Here is a 17,783-nt window from a genome sequence, read left to right on the forward strand (position 1 = left end):
CAAAATGTGAACAAATAAATATATTTTCATTAAAGATGAATTAAGCATGGCAGTCTGGCCTGTCTTACACATAAAAGAGAGAAAAGGAGGTTGTTCCTCATTTAGAAATATACTGCCTTCATGTGTCACAATGGCAGCTGGAACCTGAGCAATGAAACCCGGCAAGTGATTAATTGCTCCAGGTACTGAAATGGGTTCCACAGCATACAGAATAGGCACCACTGAAAAGAGAGTTTGCTGTCTTAAATCTCACTATTACCCTTCATCCAAATATGTACTCAGAACTGGCCTAAAGCTGTTTAAGCCTTTAAAGCTATGAGTTCTGTATTTCCACTAGGAAATGTGGGTAATTCAACCCAAACAGACCTTGCACAGGGGTGAGGGGAGCAATCTCTGAGATGATCACTTTTTCTTCCCACTGAAAAGATGCTCAGCATGCTGGAACAGATCTCTGACAAAAGTCAAGAAAATGGAAGGAATAGGCTACCCAGAACAAAGATTTTTTACAAACATTCCCTGTGCAGGCTGACCAATACAAAAGCTCTTGTTTTAACATGGCCAGAGCCTGCACACTACTAACTAAAAACGAAATTTGAGCATGTTTATACTCAGTAAAGAAGTGGCTGTCAAAGACAAGTATCAATTTCAGCAAGTACTTAGTTTCTTCAGTAACAAAGTGCACCAAAAAAAGAAAAAACAAAAGAAAAAACAAAAGTGTGCTGCGTCCATATCTCTCTCAGGGAGCCAGTCAATGAGAACAGATGAGAAAAGAGTTGCAAAATTCTGATTTATCCCTGCCTTTTATACAATCAGTCTGGAAGGACATGTTCTAAAACATTGTTTTAGAAAAGGGGTAGAAATTAAAGCTGATTTTGCAGGACATGTGGATAATTGTGAATTCTGGAAAGTTCCAACACAACTCTCCTTTTTGCAAATGTGACAGTGCATGATGTTAAATGCTTTCTGTAGCTGCTCATGCATGATTACAAAAGATTCAAACAGCAGCTTTATGAGTTTTAATGAAAGCAGAAGGTGTCCAGCCTGTGAGAGTCCTTTGTTAAGAATATTGGCAGGGATGGTACAAAAGCAGGAATTTTCTAGTAGGACTGGGTTGCTCAATATATGTGGTTCAGACTTTTGAAAAACAAAGCAGAAAACCTTCTTCACTTGGTGAATTTGATTCCTGGCTATTGTCTCTCAACTTTGCCAATGGCTATTATATCCAGGTATCCTTTATGTAATAGATCCCTCTAACATATTTTATTTCCTTGGCTCCCACCAACAGTTTCTAGAAAGAATGTGCTGTTATTCACTTAAATTGGACAATTCAACAATAGTGGAGGGAATAATGGAGAGGAACCACAATCCCTCAAAGTGATAATAACCTGCAGAGATATTTCACTGCTCATTTTTTAACCAAAACCTGACATATCTCATTATTTCCAAGTGCAGACTACCTAATCCAGAAGTCTATCTATCACAAGTAATTCAGGTACAGAACTGACATTGCAATTATTTTTACTAGTACTAGCCAAAAATGACCTATGTCTCAATGTGCACAGATCAAATCTCTCCTACAGACATAGCAGTATACTTGCATTGGAAATCTTCAATTATTGGAATGAAAACACACACTTGTCGAACCAAAGAAAGTGTTTAGGGAAGAAAGTGTCCCTGTTTGACTCCATTTATTACTTTCCAATAGCATATCCCTGTCAAATAACAACCCTATTTTATCTTCTTTAAGATGTAAAAATCCATCAGAAAGCACAATAAATTTATCTCTCATGCAGAAATAACAGTAGCACTAGTGCAAAATACCTGCAATAAAATTTCAGTCCATGGGAAACACACTGGAGTTCAGCTTTTGTTGGAGGCTCAAAAGCATGCATGGTTTTGTTATAAGCTTCAGGACCCAGGTGAAGAACACTGAGACAATCTGGTTTTCATCTCACAGCTCTTATATGAAACTAGTTTCTTGGCAATCAAAAATACTACCTCTGACTATAAGAAAAAGAGAAAAATAGACTTTTTTCAAATTTTACCAAGGCTGTTTTGGTTTTTTTTTTTTTTCAATGAAGTGGAGTAAATCTCAGTGGCACCATAGAAAAATTCAAGATTCTTGTAATTGTCCTACTATAATGCATAATCAGAGACAAAACACTGTGTTATTATTATCAGTTATGTCTCTGATGCAATCTGCATTTATTATTCTCCAGGTTTACAAAGAACAGAGAGTTGCCTGGAAGAAATGCCAGCTTTAGTTCATAAAGGAGTTTTCTTTTGTGCCACCATTCCCTTTAGGCTGAAGGTGTGTGGGTGTGAGAAGAGTCAGTGGAATAGAACTCTCTCAAAAGTGCCCCCTAAATAATCAAAGGAAGGTTTTTTTCTCCCTGAACTGCATTACTACATTTACATCAGATATTTTCTTACATAAATGAACAAACTGGAATTACTACATTGCTAGTTAAGTAAATAATGGCTATTTTTCTATGTAAGGCCATCTTCAGTCTCAGAGAAAAATAAAGTAAAAAAAATTACAATACCCCCATATTTATGCATTCTATGTTTATCATTTTTACTCAAGTTCAAGTAAAAAATATTGACCCCCTTTTGAGGGCTGGAGAGCACAGCTGATGAAGAACAGCACACCATGCCAGCCAGGCATTCATTGCCTGGATGTGAGTGAGGGCAGCAAAGGCTGAGGTGCGATAGTGGCCAACAGCCACCAGCACAATAAAGCTGCAAAATGGGCAAATGGTGTGCCAGAGTGCACCAGCCAAGGCATTTCTGATTCAAATCCTGACAAGTACATGTGCAGTCCCATCCAACACACTCTCACAACTGGCCTTACCCACCCTCATGAAACCAGAACCAGTGCAGATAAGAGATACAGCAATGAGCAGGGGAACAGAGCTCCTATCTCAGGAGGAAAAAAGCCTTGCCAAGACTTTGCATGGAAAAGGAGAACTGAGAGTGAGAGAAGGCAGAAACAGAGAAGAGCAGTGTGAGGGAAATGCCAATGTTAACAAAAGATAACAGTTACACACTGGCTAGGAAGGAATCTGGACTGTAAAGAATGTCCCTGGGAGTAACAGGGAGAAGGAAATGCTTCCCAGCAGGAGCAGCATCAGAAAAACAACAGACCTCCCAGGGGAAAACACTCAAGTGAACAAAAATCCCTCAGCTTGGTATTGAGATGGCTGTTGATGAAGTTATGAAAGGACCCATGTGGTGTGCTTGCCTGCTTATCATAGCAGGATAATGGATTTGGTGACCCAGCAGACCCCTCTGATTCTTGTGGTCATATAACAGCAATAAAGCAAATTGCCTGTAGCTTTGTCACGTGGGTCATCTACCAAACAAACAAGGGTCTTGGACTGCAGATCTGAAACATGCAGCCCAGTGCAACAGCCGTAGGCTTAGCATGCCCCATTGGTGTTTGCCAGCGCTGTGGGAGATGCGTGGTGGATGAAGGACAATGGTGTTCCCCAGTGCTGTGGTGGATGAAGGACACCAGACCTCTCATCCCTTGTCCCTCTCTGTCCCTGCTCTGTCCTGCTGCCAGTGCCCTGTGGGGCCCCCCCTGCCTGGGCCTGCTTGGGGAACCTGGAGTGGGGCACCTGGCTCACCCAGCTGCAAACCCCAAGCCTTGCTCCCTGTGCAGCCATGATGCCAAAGGGATCTCTGCCCAAATACCACACCCAAGGCCACCTGGAGCCCCTAAGGCAAAGTAACCTCTGGAGATCCTCGTGCAGTGCACAGCTGCCTTTTGAAAGCGGTGTAACTTTCAACGGCCTAGAGTAAGTGGTCTTTCTAAATAAAATGTCCATGTAATATTAATGAACCCTAACTTTATTCATGCCAACCAAGCTTGCTTAAATATTATCATAAATGAGCATAGAAATAGCTCAGTAAATGCAAAAATATTATCCACAGGGGATATTAATAATGATAACTTCACTCCGGTGAGACCCTGAAGACTCTACTCAAAACTTAAGGTTTCCTTAGTAAAAATACATTGATCCAACAGAGATTTATTTACAGCAACCTACTTTTAGTACAGAGGACTCATAACACTATTACTCTGGCTATATAATTAGTGGGTAAAACACATATACTAATGAGCTTGAAGGTAGAATTCAGTGTTTTATGGATGCATGGTTCATCCCTCCTTTCTGTAAAGATTTTACACTCTTTACTGTGCTAATTTGTGATACTGGGAAGCAATTTCTTTCCTTTCACTCATTACGCGTCCACAAAAGAATAGGAGATTAACTCTCACTTCATCAGCCCTCTAAATGCTTGTAATTTCAAACTAGTCTGTAGTGCCTTTTGGTAATAATAATCCTTGATAAACCATGTCAGCACAACTACGAAATTAAAGCATGTTACGGCAAAATGCCTTCCAAAGCTGTTCAAAGTTTTGGCCTCCCACATGGAATGAATCATTACAGTATTAAGTTTTCTTTTGGCTTTGCTGTAAAGTTCTCTGTGGCAAAAAAACTGCCGAGGGTTTTATAAAGGCTCCTGTCACCTTGCACCCGATGGCCTCAGAAACACATACTGCTGACTTCAGCTACAGCTTTATCCATAATTTCATCCTAAACAACCCCAAGCCCATAAAAGCCACAGAAGAAAAATTCCCACTTTATTATCATATTGAACATGTCATGTTCTTGAAATAAACCAGCATCATGAGACTTTAATCCTCTTCCAACTTCCCATAAATGCCATCAATCAGAAAACTGTCAGCTCAAGTGTGACAAAAAACCTGCTTCCATTCCCCTGAGACCCTGGTGAAATGAGTATTATTAGCCCATTTTCTCCTCTAAAGGGGTCTGGTACAAAAGAGTGAATCATCAAGAAATGCAGTCTCTAGCACAAGATCAATATTGATACATCCCCTGTTGAGAGGCTTTAAAGCGCTGCCCAACACATGGCAAAAACCTTTGTGGCTTTCCAAAGTCTGTGGTTGAGAAAGGGGCTGGAAAAGTGGCTGAGTGGCTTCAGCAGGATGGGACAGAGACTCCTTGCTGCAAAATGGATCCATATGTGATAACTGTGTGTGCAAAGTCCCTGCTTTTCCCTGCCAACACAGAAGTAGATGATGTTTGTCCAGACTTTTGCCAATCAACCTCCTAAAGATCCCTCTGCTCTTTACCTAAACACAAACTGACCATCAAGCAGTCTGGGATATTTCAAAACATCTCTACTTGTAATTTGTCAGCAAGATGACAAATTAATAGCATGATGTGCCAGAGACAGTTTTTCCCATCTATCTTGAAAGGGTTGCCAAGCATTTTCTCCAAATTTTGCAAGAAATTAATTTGATCCCATCCATGAAGCTATAAACTGAGCAAATTTAATACATACTTCTTCTTTCCAGACTTGTTTTGCATGGAAGGGGATTTTAGTCATTTTAAGAAAAGGTCCCAGGAGAGCATATTTGGATTGGTATATAATGTAATACTGCTGCAAGGCCCCACTCTACTAATTTTCTCTGTTATTGTTTTACAGAAAAGAGCATTGATAGATTACTCTTATGAGCACCTGTCGCGTTTACATAATTTCCCTTATTTTGCATTTCATCTATCAATTTATGTCTGTTTACAAGGACTCCAACTTCCTCAGTCAATACAGACAGAATTTCCATGCTTATCACACATGGATCTTCTTCAAGCTTATGCAAAGAAGTTTTCAGACTAACTTAATAAACCAACTCAACCAATTGACATTAGAAGTGTCAATAGGCAGGCCCAAAGTCCAAAAGTGCTGAGACAGAAATTCCTGCCTGTGTGAGGGGATGTCCAGTTGGCCTCCACTTCTGCCATCTTTCTTTCCCAGAGCACCAGAGATGTTGGGGCTAAGCACACACTTAGGAACACAGGCTAAGGGACATTAAGAGGACTCCCTGTTTTTCCAAACATGTCTTGGGGCTCCTTTGTAAACTATTTCCTTGTATAAAATGGCCAAACTCCATGCAAGATGGGCAGATGCATGGATGCTACAGCAACCTGAATAATGACTTCATAGAGAATGACCCATTTCTATCATCAGTCATTTCAAATGCCATCGTAATTAAAAACCAAACCAATAACATACATCTGGGAGCTAAACTGAAAGACATACAGGATGTTGATTGAAACCCAAGTATCTACCAACTGCTGCAGTCCCCCAAATTTTGGTCAGTAAGCAGTATCAGTAATTGACATTTTATGCTTCTTTGTTTGAACTGTGACTTCTTTTGCCCATCAACTTTCCTAGGCTCATCCAAGCACACCAGCTGCAACCACCTGACAGTAATTGCCATGACAACTGATGCTGGTCCCAGAAGGACAAGGGACAATACTGCCAGCAAAATTCAATAAGCAACATAATGAAGTCAAACACATCATGGGAAGTTGGTTGTGGTTTCATGGTATGGAGAGTGGAACACCTGAAGGATCCCTCAAGAGTCCCAGGGCTATCCATTTCCCAGCCTGGAGTTCTCACATATGCTACTCAGAGTGATCTCAGTGCCCTGGATGGGATGGAGAGATGCTGCAGAGGACCAAATTATAAGCTTGGAGGAGAAAGGCAGCAGGGTGATGTCAGAGAAGGGTGGTTTAGAAGGAAGTGAGGAGATTTGCTGGCAGTGGGGCTGGAAGGGCCACCACAACACTTAGCCTGGCCTACCAGGGGTGTCACACTGACACAGGAAAACACAGAGGAAAAATTTCAGAACACAAAGCAGGATTAGGCACCTTCCTCCTATGCAACTTCATAAGTTTTCAGCTTACTGGCCTCCCCATCGTCTGAAGACAAAAATCTAACAAAATTTAAAAAGAAAAAAGCACACTTGTTTTTGTCTACTCAGGTTCTAATAACTAAGGAAATGCCTTAATCATAAGCACAGGTTAACTGCATGGCATCATTATAAGGCTGATTTGGAGCTGCATGACTGAACTAACTGTATCCTTTACCTTCAGGTTTCTTTGATGTGGAACTTTAATTCAGACTTTCATCATTTTATGATGACTGATTCTGGAGTTATTATAAGCATTCTTTCTTACTTCTTTCTATCCAATAATACGTTTTCACTTTCAACTCTAACAAAGATTTCAGTTTCTAATGACATTCAAGTACCTAGCTGACTCTAGCTAATTTAGCTAACCACTGTTAGCATGGAGCAGACAGGCTAGCTCAGGAGAAGTGGCTAAGAGGAGCAGTTCTGATTGACATGGCCTTTAAGCTATCTCCTCTTCCTATATTTTTTAATCTGTTCTCTATTTAGAGTAAAAAAATAATCCCTGAATAACATACAATTCCCCCCTTCAACCATAAATGACTCCATTTGGTTAAAACCAAGCCTGGAAACAGAGCTGAAATTTGTTTGAGAAAACTCAAGCTCAGAGCAGGCAATAAACCCCCAGCTAGGAAACAATTCTCTAGAACAACAAATGTTGCCAAGAAAGCTTCCTGCAGCCCTGCTGTGAGAGCACAGTGACTCAAGGCAAGCACCACTAACTAAGCCCAAAGGGAAGTGATGCAGACTGCCAGAGAGAACAGCAAGCAGAAATAAGGATCCTTTTTGCCCAGATGCAATGTTTGTGTTTATGCTGGCAGTACAGCAAGAGGCTTAGGAAGTCCAGCATCAGGCCTACAGAGAAAAATCCTTTGGTTTCTAGGCAGCACACCAGGTATTTCACCATATCCAGGAACATTAAATCATCAGTTTTACCTGCAAGCATCACAAACTGAACTTTAAGAAGGCACCTCCAGATAGGAACAAACTATCTTGTTTATCCAGATCAATATATCAGTGCAGGCCTACAGCATTCCTCCTGCTGAATAAAGATCTGGTACTATTTACACAGAGATAACCTGCACCATCACTATTAAGATTGAGCCTGTGATAATTCCAGCTGTATGGGATAGGCTGTATTAGTGATCTAAAGGGATGTAACATTTGGAAATTTCAGCAAGGAGCTTATCATTGCCTAGGCAAAAGGAAGGACTGGCATCTCCACTTTTTCCTCAGTTCAGAAAAAGATATTAGTGGGTATGCAATGCCTGTGGGGGATGAGAAAGCTTCTCAGTGAGCGAGCAAATATTCAGAGCTGAGCCTGAAATGCAGCACTGTGGGAATCATCTTAAATTGCACTAGGATGAAAGGTGCGCAGCATGGTCTGCTCCTAGTCCTGCCAGCCTAGGGCAGAAGTCTCCTGGTGAGAATCTTTACCCAAGCTTTATTTTCATCATGAGCAAAAAGACATGTTCAGCCCCATGAACAGACAAACCACTTACACCTCTGAGAAATGGGGGAAAAAGGAAATAAAAATCCTCATTTTTTCACAATGAGCAACATTACTGACCCCAACCACCAGTTTTGTTTCTGAGGGGGTTTGGAGACCATTAACCCAGGAGGACAGGCACTTAGAGCCCTTGGGGCACCTCCTGGCCCCAGAGTGTGCCCAGCCACCCTGAGGGTCACTCCTCTGCACCCACCCGGGGCTTCATCCCACAACCCCTGTTTGGCAGGGAAAGGAACAACAGGCTGCTACACAACACTGAAACAGCCAAAAGGGTCTGTGTTAAGTGAAGCAGCAGTAGGAAAACACTTTGGGCAGAAAAAAGGAAGCCAAGACACCAGGTGATTTGAAATAAGCTGGCAGGAGCGAGAGGAAGGGAGCTGTGTCTGTGCTCAGCTCACAGCTGGGCCAGCTCTGCAGCCCTGCTGCCTCCCTTCATCTCGGCTACTGCTGTTCTCCGCGAAAGCAAAGACTCTACTGCTCCCAAACTCAGCCCTAAAAAACACTCCAGCACAAAACCAGCCTGGATCTCTTCTACCAAAGAAGGCCTCAGAGCAAGCAAGCAGCAAACCACTGGTAAAAGCTGAGAAAATGGGAAGAAAACAGGCAGTGGGAGAAGCAGGGGCTTTGATCAGCATCCAAGTGATTGGTGGGGTCAGCTTGGATGTGTTCATCCCCCTGAGCTGAGTGTCCTGCAGCAAGCTGGAGTGACAGACCCTTCACTGGCAAAGCCAAGCAGAAGGAGAGGATGTCACTGCTCTGCTCTCTGCTACCACACAAATATTCCATTTTGGAGCTGAGAACAAAACACAGCCACTTCCGCCAGCACAGCTCACATATACTGACTTACATATACAACCATGGATAAATTTCTTCTTGTATTAAACACCTGTCAGGGGTTCTTTCTGAAACACTGCACTTTCAAGAGGCCTTGTATGTTTAATTTGGTGCGAGATTGCTACTCTCAAAAAAATTAAAAATGAGTTTTTGTAGGTGTTTTTAACTTAAGAGGGACACAAAGAAGATCAAGAAACTTTCACTTCCTCAGGGCTTTAACCATGCTTCCTTTTCAATTGCTTTTCTTCTATGGATTTTACAAGTTCCTCCAGACTGATAAAAAATGGAAGAACACAGGGGAATTTGGTGCTGCAGGTGAAGCCCAATGGCTTTGTGAAAGCCCTGATTGCTGCCCAGGTGTGACTGTCAGAGCTGACACATTTCTGTAGCTTTGCATAGCACTTCACAGTGTAAGAAAAATAAATGAACATAAATTCCCCGTTTCGTGGGGACCTTAATCTTGAGCCTTACATCTAAATTATGCCAAAGGCATATTATAGGATTAAATTCTACTGTCAGCTAAACCAGTATAAATCTGGAGTAATTCCATGATCTCAAGATCCACTGCTAATTAACTAAATCCCTCCAAACCCAAGGAAATTAACAAAAACAAACAATATTATAAATAAAGTATCTATTTCTCAGTTATGTCAAGGCTCACTTCTTCATGGTTAATCTCATGTGTTGCTGTAGGAATATCCCAGACAAAGCAAAAAAAAAAAAAAATCAGTCCTGGGTCTAATCCCTGCTCTCAAGGCTGCAAAACAGTGCTAATGACTTTGCTGCTTTTCTCTCCAAATATTACTGTAATGGAGTTTGTTTCTTCTTTTTTAATTAAAAAGTAATTGAATTTAAATTAAATAAACAAACAAATCCAACATTGCTTATCTGTCTTATCAGCCTTCGGTAGGAATCTGATGTCTTTGAGATACTCATGATCTCTTTGGTTCTGTAGAGGCATCCCACCTATGAAACTGCAGCCAATACAGTTATTTTTCCTTTTAATGCTTGTCACCAGCTGAAACCTTTCTGCTTAGGTGGGAGCAGCTGGAGCATGCACTTATCTACAAAGCCAGGTAATTAGGTGGCAGCTTTTCTTCCCTGCTTTGGAAATTCTGCTGTTAGGCTATTCTTTCAGCTGAAGACAAAAGTAGCAAATAGAAGGAAAAAAAATAAAATTCAATTGCAGTAAGAATGAAAGGATCATGACCTTTCCAAACAAGTGTACTTCCCCTGGCTGAGCCCTTGACTGTGAGGGCTTTCAGAGTGACCTGGCAAAGCCTGTGCATGCTGTTGAGCACATGCAAGAGCGAGATGTGCTCACGTGCCATGACAAATTATTGCCACTGCCACTTAATCAGGAGTGTAAGCACGTGTCCCAGACAGGCCAAACCCCCTTGTGATGGTTTTCTGGGACTATAACTGGCTTTTATTCAAATCCCTCTGTTGAAGGTGAGCACTAGAGGAATATGATAAAGTATTTGATTGAGAGAAAGTCCAAGTATGAGATACTTTTCTGATTTACTACCAGCTGGCTGAAGAGTGCCATTATCAGTACTTTGCATAGGAACTTGAAAGAGCAAACTTTTCTTGATTAATTCTTTTATATTGGGTTATAAATCCTGCCTCCCCATTCTCTCCTCCTTTTTTTTTTCCATTTAATACAGTTGGTCATTTAAAGCATCTATTTCTGTTCATTGATTCTAATTTTATGCTGTTTTATCTATTGTTTTTTTTTTTCCTCAGAAATTCCAATATTCAATATTCTGGTTCTATGTAAGTCATTTCCCTTAGTCAGGAACTGCAGTCTGTAATAACAGCAGTCAAGGCAGTTCATTCTGGCAAATGCATGTCAGAAAAGGACTGCTGTGACTTTGAAATATTGAAAGTGACTGATAACATAATGTGTGAAGCAGAATAAATGCATAGAAATGGAAGTTTTAGCTGAGCAGTCAAAGTATGGACAAAATACAGTGTCAGAGCTCTGCCCTGAAAGCTCTGCGTGCAGGTAGTTACAATGGCAAATTACTAAATGCACTTTGCAAAAGTGTTTTATGAATAAAATGGCAAACAGTTTTTCCTTGGCCATATCGTCATTTCTGTCCGCTTGCACACCATGTTTAAGTGGAAAACTTGGGTCTGGAAAGGCATTTGGTTTTTAGGACAGTCATCAAAACTATGATGGCTGGGATCAGAGCTCTGCTGTACTGTGGGCTAACCTAACACCACTGGCACTAAAACACAACATAAACCACATTGTTGCACACTGTGCAAACAAGAGCCTCCAGCATTATCCAGCTGGTTCATGTCAGCAAATACTTTCATCTGTTTTAACCCTGCAAAGCCTCTCTGCCACCACCAAGTCTTCCTTGGGGTTTGGGCAGAGGTCTTCCAATTTTGTGACAGCTCATCATCAGAACATTTTTTCCTCAAGACTACACAGGAGTCAGAGGGCAAAGACTTCCCCACCCCATCTTCATCTTCAAACTAATCCAAACATCTCTATCCACTCTCACTCTGACACACTGGTGACCCTGCTGGGCAAACTGGCTTCCTCTCCCAGTTCCTTCATTATTTCCTCGGGGAGCAGCCTAGACCAACCTACTCCATGGGATTGCCCTGAGACACAGCAGAAGCCTTCTCTGGATAGTTTTTATAGATATCTCACTTTGCCAACCTCCTCCTATAAGGAACTGAGCAAAAAGGAAGACTTCATTTTTTTGTCCCTCTAAGAATCACTGAGGAGGGCTCAGCTCCTCACTGTTTTTCCTGTCACTTCCTCTGTTCCTGCAATGAGCTTTCTTCTTCCTATTTCAGCAAGGGAAGACAGCTCTGCTAGGAAACCTGCTATCACTCTTCCTTGGCTCTACATCCTGGAGACTTTCCCCATGCTCTTTTTCCCTTTGCCAACCCCTGAACTTGGCTGAAGTCATCAACCAAGGCTAGCACCTTGGCTTACTGATGATTCAAGGATGGGTGACAAACAGGAGATTGGTGACAAACAGGAGATTGGTGTTTTACAGCAGGGCAGATCTCTGCAGGCTGAGGTAGCCTCTGTTGCAGCCATTCCACTGGTGGAAGCAAATCTCTTAGCTCAGATATGGATAAATCCTTCCAGCTGTCATTCCATCAAGTTCATTTCAGCTTAGAAAACAAACTTTATTTTCAGACCTTTTATCTGGAAAACAGGACTAGCTGAAAATGAGCTTTATGGTCCAGCTAAAGGTTAATTTCTTTTTAAGGCAACAAAATGGGTTAGCAAAGATCTATTACTTTTTGCTCTTTTGCTAGTCTTGATTATTTTAAGTGAAATAGGTTGACCAGTTTTGAGAACTGAGGCCAAGAGCAGGTATGGGGTATGTGGGCTCTTGTTTGGATTATTATGGTTCTATCATCAAGGCAACTGCATGACTGGTCCCTTCCTATTTCCAGGGAAAGCTTTGCACTTGTTTTCCACCCCACTTTAAAGGCAATGGTGCTGCTCAGCTGAGCCAGAGTGAGTACTCACACCCATTCCTCTCCAGACTGATGCACACATTAGAGAAGGCAGCCAGAAAAGAAAAAAACCTGTACTACAGGGCAGTGTGCACTGATGGTAAACCTAATCTTTGCTTCAGGAATTCATAAAAGGCAAGTTCTTGGCGGGAAGCCACTCACTGAGACTTCTTTTATCTTTACTGTCAACAGATTTATAACCAAGCAGTTTCAAATTCTGCAGCCATGCACTTACTCACTCCATAAAACTTTAAAACACATGAACAACTCAGCTTACAATAAATGTCGCTTCCATACAGCTGGATGAGCAACACTGTCTCCACTGACTGTACTGCACAGCTCACTGGGTAATACCTGGCCATTTTACATGCCAAGTCTGAGGTGCCTCAGGGTAGAGAACTGGATAGCAAGTAGTGAGAAAGAGCTTGCAAAGTGCTCTCTACTGGTAATTTAACACATCACAATTAGACTGTTTTCTTTGGGGTAGTAATGATGGGCAATTAATATCCAAAAGCATGCCTTTACCCAGCTTGCCTTTGGGAAACTTACAATGTAGGGCCCTTTCTGAAAGTGAGCACTGATTAGGAAAAAGAGAAAGAATAAAGCTGCCTTTTTCCTGGTACCTTTTTCCTCATCATGCAGAAAAATTGGAAAGTTTTCCTTCACCACAGCACTGCTTGGATGCAGAGGTGCCTTTCCATGGTGAAGAAGGCAGGCAGTTCTCTGTTCCCTCATAGCTCTGTGCTGTGTGAGAATGCAAGAAGATCTAATGCCTTTCCCTATGATTTTCTTTCTCATGCTTCTTGTCAGTGCTGCTACCTCATGATTCTTTAACTTACCCCATCGAATAATGTTATGGTATCTTTAAAAAGCCCTAATCTGCTCACTGCTTGCATCAGTTTGGAGTAATTTTTCACTATGTGTATGTAATAAACTCCAGATCTGCTGCAGAATCCTTTAAGCTCTATCACCAGTTAATATCATGGGAGATTAAGAAGTTGCTAAAGCCTGTGTTTCTGTAGGCGTCTCCATCCTGTTCAGCTCCTAGCCATGAATTCACAGTGAGACCTGCAAGCACCATCAGGAATCAATAAAGCCATTTCTCCTGTTCTCACAACATGATGTGTGGGAGCCACAGCCTCTCTGCAGTCCTACAGCCAAGGTGAGCAAGCCAGAGGGGAGGGGTAATAAAGCCAGGAAACCCTTCTGGTGACAGTGCAGGAATCTTCAGAGGCTGGGGATTAGGCAGTTGGTGGAAGAGGATGCAAAGGGACAGTGTCAGCTCATCTGGCCCTTGGGCAGAGCTGTGAGCAATGAGCTCGGACAGGATTGCAGAGCACTGTAAACCTGGGTCAGCCGCTTGTGGGCTTGGTAGGAAAAAGAAGAGAGACTAGCAGAGGGACAAAAGCTTTCTGTTAAGGCTTTCTCATGAAGTAATGGATGCCATTTTGAAAAATCAGAACGAAGCTATATCTTTTCTCACGATCCATTTGAGGTGGCAGGCTCCAGGCTGGGTGCAGTGGCCCGGAGTGAGGTGAGCAGAGTGTGAGCACGCTGCAGCCCCAGGGGGCAGGAGCTGCCTGAGCAGCCCTTCCTCGAGGTGAGCTCCCTGGCATGAAGGGCAAATGCAGTGTGTCTTGGAGGATTTGGGTCAGCAAAAAGGAAGATGGACATGTTTTGAGACCTAGGGCCTGGTGCAATTCTCAGTTTTACCCATACAAGTCAGAAAAAATATGACAGACTGGCTATTTTGGATAGTCAAAAAATATCACCTTGGGTGTGGTTAAATTTTTATTTAGTATCCTGGTTATCTGAGAAACTACCTTGTTACTACGTGCTACTCTGAAGTTAAGGCTTTCATTAGCAATGACTATATCTGAATAAATTAAGAGTGGGCTCTCATGTCAGATTGCTCAGAAACCTGGAATCAATTTTGATTTTTTTTTCCTCTCACTAATGTAATTTCAGTCATATGAACTTGTGACATGATCTAAGAGCAGACTCTCAAAATTAAACTCTTCTATTTAAATTCAGGAGTTTGCCTGAAGTCAAGTAATTCTCCCAACTTGCAGAGTTTCTTAATTTTCTGGAGTTATGAGAAAAAATGTGCTTTGGGTGGATTTAAGTAGATTTTACTAGTTTGGCAGTATATGTTTCAGAATGTTATACATACAGCTCAGACTAGGATTTCAATTCTTAGCACACTACTGAGACAAAGCAAAGTTGATCTCTTACTAAGACGTCCACTATTCTGCAGATGATCCCTGCATATAATAATGAAATAATCAATTATGTCATTATTGTTAGTCCTCTGCAGGGTTAGGGTATAATCCAAAACTCTTCCTTCCCACATACTGGTAAAAGTCAAGTCAGAGAATAAGAATAATAACACTTGCTTAGGCTTTCATTAAAAGAATATTAAAAAAAAAATAGTGGTGTCTTCTCAAAGAAAGGGGTACATAGTCCCAAGGGCAGAGAAAAATCAAGGTAGTTAGGAATAAAGTAATTTTCCTTGCACTGGAGTCTTTGGACATAAGTGACCTCCAAGGCACAGAATGAAAATTTAGGGAGAGGGAATTAATGGTGAGGAGACAGGAAGAACACATATTTATGGCTCAGGGCAGTAACTTTCTAAGACTCAGGATTTTGCTGATAAGATGTAAAAAGGACAGGAGAATACCCATACCATTTATTTAAAGCAGCTGGCTAATGATTTGCTAGGGGGCAGTCTGAAATGCCATATGATGGCTCCCTTCTTTCCCTCCCAAGTTTTGGACATCTGAAAGCACACCACTTGCTGCTAGGGAGGTGTCTTTGGGCTTGCCATGAGGAAATCATTATAAGTCTCCATTTCTTTTCCCCCCTCAGGACAAAAGGATGTGACTGACTTCTCTAGCAACACCACAAATTCCCTGCGACTTTTTGTGAATAATGTCAAATTCAGACTGGGGTTTCTGCTACATGGTAGCTGTACTTTCCATACATTTTGCCCTCACATGCCCCCTTCCCACAGAGAACCACCAGGAATTATGGAAGTGCTGCTGCTCCTCTTGGCACGCAGACAGCTTCAGGTGTCCCTGAGCTTGTGCTGGCTGGGGCAGTTGTGGGAACACAGCTGATGAACAAGACAGAGTCCCACACTGTGGGCTCTAAAGGCAAGCTTGCCTTTTCCTTTTTATTCCTCCTATTGTCACTGTTTCCTTTGACCTAGAGGGGCAGAACACATGGATGCTTTTTGGGATAAGAGGAGCGCAGAGCAACTATTTTTCAGTGGTTTTGGGTGCTGACAGGTTGCATTTAAGTGACAAGCTGGCTGTTGGTCTCTGCTGGGCACAGAATTAGTGCCCCCTGTCCCTTTGTCTCTAGTGTGCTGCACAGCTGGGACTGCAGTGCAGGAGAAGAGAATGAAACAGCAGAGAAAGTGGGAACATGAACAGGATTCCAGCACTTTGCTGCCAGCCCTCCTTGACCCCCACCAAAAGCCAGCCACCCGCACAGCACCTGAGCCATTGCTGCAGCACTGCAGGAAGCACAGATATCCTGTGGAATACTCTGAAAAGTGCCTGCAATTATATTTATACCTCCTAGGGGTGCAGTGGAAGTTTTAAAGTTTAAGGCTGAAAAGAATTCTTAACAGGTGTCAAATTTAGTGTCACCACAGAGCTCCTCATGAGCCAAAAGACACATCCTTTTCAAGCTCTCCCAGGAAATTTGGCAGTTCCTATTATTACAGCCCCTGTCATTACCTTGAAAGAAAAATATATAGAGAGGGAAAACTGACATGCTGCCTGGAGGCTGCTGGTGCTCAGAAGGTTAAATCTTAGTGGCAAAGGAAAGAGAACAACCTGAGCACATCACCTGGCTGCCTGGTGCCATGGCCAGCTGTGCTTGTTAACATCTGCAACATGAATGAAGTCATGGGGATAGCTACGACAGCTCCATCTTTCCAATATTACCCAGCTTATTCTCTATATTCTTTGTGTTACAGCCACACATCTATTGTCAGATGGACCCAAAGCATCTGCTCTCAGAGAAAGCATGAGGCAGGGCCTGGTCCCAGATGCTGTGTGGCTGCCTTGCCACCCCTGTGCAGTAAAAAGCCAATCTCATACTGCAGTCAGGCCACTCACTGCTGCTCACATCTTTGTTTTGGCATAGAAGGGATTTTTTTGCCTCTCTGACCCTCAAAGACCCTTTTTTGACACAGCTTCCTGTTGGTAAACTTTACCACAGCATTACCTTGACTGCAGATCACACTGTGTAGCTTTAGAGAGAAGAGGTGAGTGTTTACACCTGTCTCTTTTCCTGTTTCTCTGGGAATCACCTGTATGTTTGGAAAAGGTACTGAAAAGTTCTAAATGCATGCCTGTGCTTCCTGCACAGAGAGCAAATTCTCCTGTAAGCTTGCCAGACCTTTCACAGCTGCACCCTAGGGATTTAACACTGTGCAGCTTATGGCTTTATACGAAATTTCTTAAAAGAGAAGGCCTGTATTTTCACATGAATATATTTATTTTGGGAAAGATCAAGAAGTGCTAATATATTTTAAACCAGTTCCCTGCAGCATTAAAACTGTGAAATATTCGTGCGAACATTTGCTAATCCTATACAATGAATCTATTCCTCTCTCTCTATTTAGCATGCAGGCTGCAGCTGCTGAAGGTTGTTGAGCCTTTTCATTAGGAAGAAATGTAAGGATGATGTATGAAAACCACATGGATATAAACTCAAGGAACAGTACAGAAGGGTATTAAGAACAAAACCTTGTAAGCTACCTTGTAAGCATGATTTCTCTTTCACATATTTGTTCTTATATGGTCTTTCACTGATTTAAAATGTAAATGTATATTTATGGACATAATTAGAAATGCTATATAATATGCTCTCATAATACAGAAAGAAGAATATAAGCACAGCAGCACACACATTTTCAGAATATATATCTCAGGCTCTCTAAATTCTGCAGGAGGTTGTACCACTCCAAGCAAATTCCAATTTCTCTGTTCAGCCATTATTCCTCCTAATGCAATGAGTTATTTTCTCACCAGTGCTAAGTTCTGCATATCCACCCAGATCCTCCTGTGGCCCAATATCTGACAAATAATCCCATTCTTCATCTACCTGAACTCTGACAACTTGAGCAGGAAATCAAAAATG

At 42.0% G+C, this 17,783-nt stretch overlaps 1 protein-coding gene across 7 annotated transcripts in view; it reads right to left on the minus strand.

Moving 5' to 3' along the window:
* GRID2 (glutamate ionotropic receptor delta type subunit 2) overlaps positions 1-17,783 on the minus strand; it is a 677,007-nt gene that overhangs the window by 46,500 nt on the left and 612,724 nt on the right. The gene's annotated exons all lie outside the window — the stretch shown is intronic.

This window comes from Zonotrichia leucophrys, chromosome 4 (assembly GCF_028769735.1).
Source record: "Zonotrichia leucophrys gambelii isolate GWCS_2022_RI chromosome 4, RI_Zleu_2.0, whole genome shotgun sequence".
In the NCBI taxonomy this organism is placed as follows: domain Eukaryota; kingdom Metazoa; phylum Chordata; class Aves; order Passeriformes; family Passerellidae; genus Zonotrichia; species Zonotrichia leucophrys.